The sequence below is a fragment of the Myotis brandtii genome, unplaced genomic scaffold (assembly GCF_000412655.1).
Source record: "Myotis brandtii unplaced genomic scaffold, ASM41265v1 scaffold1167, whole genome shotgun sequence".
Classification (NCBI taxonomy): domain Eukaryota; kingdom Metazoa; phylum Chordata; class Mammalia; order Chiroptera; family Vespertilionidae; genus Myotis; species Myotis brandtii.
Window position 1 is genome coordinate 1085957 of NW_005354039.1, and position 409 is coordinate 1086365.

The window sequence follows — 409 nt, forward strand, 5'->3', positions numbered from 1 at the left end:
ACATTATGAGACTAGACACAGAATAATGTGCAGATTTTGATAAATGTATTAAAATTCCGTAAGCCTGGGACTCTCGCTGTCCCACGCCAGCGGCGGATAAGACGACGGGGTCTGCTGGAGTCCCAGAGCTGTCTCAGAAAAGCGGGAGGCGGGACTTGGGCCTCTCCGACCACACCCCCTTTCGTTCAAATAACCCCGCCCACAGACCCGCCCCCACCAGCCAGATATGCAACTCTAATTGGTGAGCTCTCTAATCTGTCTGAGCACATCGGCGCCTATTGGGTCAATTGCCGACGCTGCGTTGCGCACTTCCCGGCGCTGGGAGCGCGGCGCGGACGTAGGCTGGCCGCCATTGCGTTTCCCCCGAGCGGAGGTTGGTGTGAGGGGCTGTCGGGGGGTGTCTGGCGGG

General features: G+C 59.2%; 1 protein-coding gene across 1 annotated transcript in view; it reads left to right on the forward strand.

Annotated features, from left to right (window-relative positions):
- Positions 1 to 300: 300 nt before the first annotated feature.
- Positions 301 to 409, forward strand: part of PRPF8 (pre-mRNA processing factor 8) — a 29201-nt gene continuing 29092 nt past the window's right edge. Inside the window, exon 1 of the mRNA XM_005858318.2 lies at positions 301 to 373. The gene's annotated coding sequence lies outside the window, so the exon portion shown is untranslated. The remainder of the gene's footprint in view (positions 374 to 409) is intronic.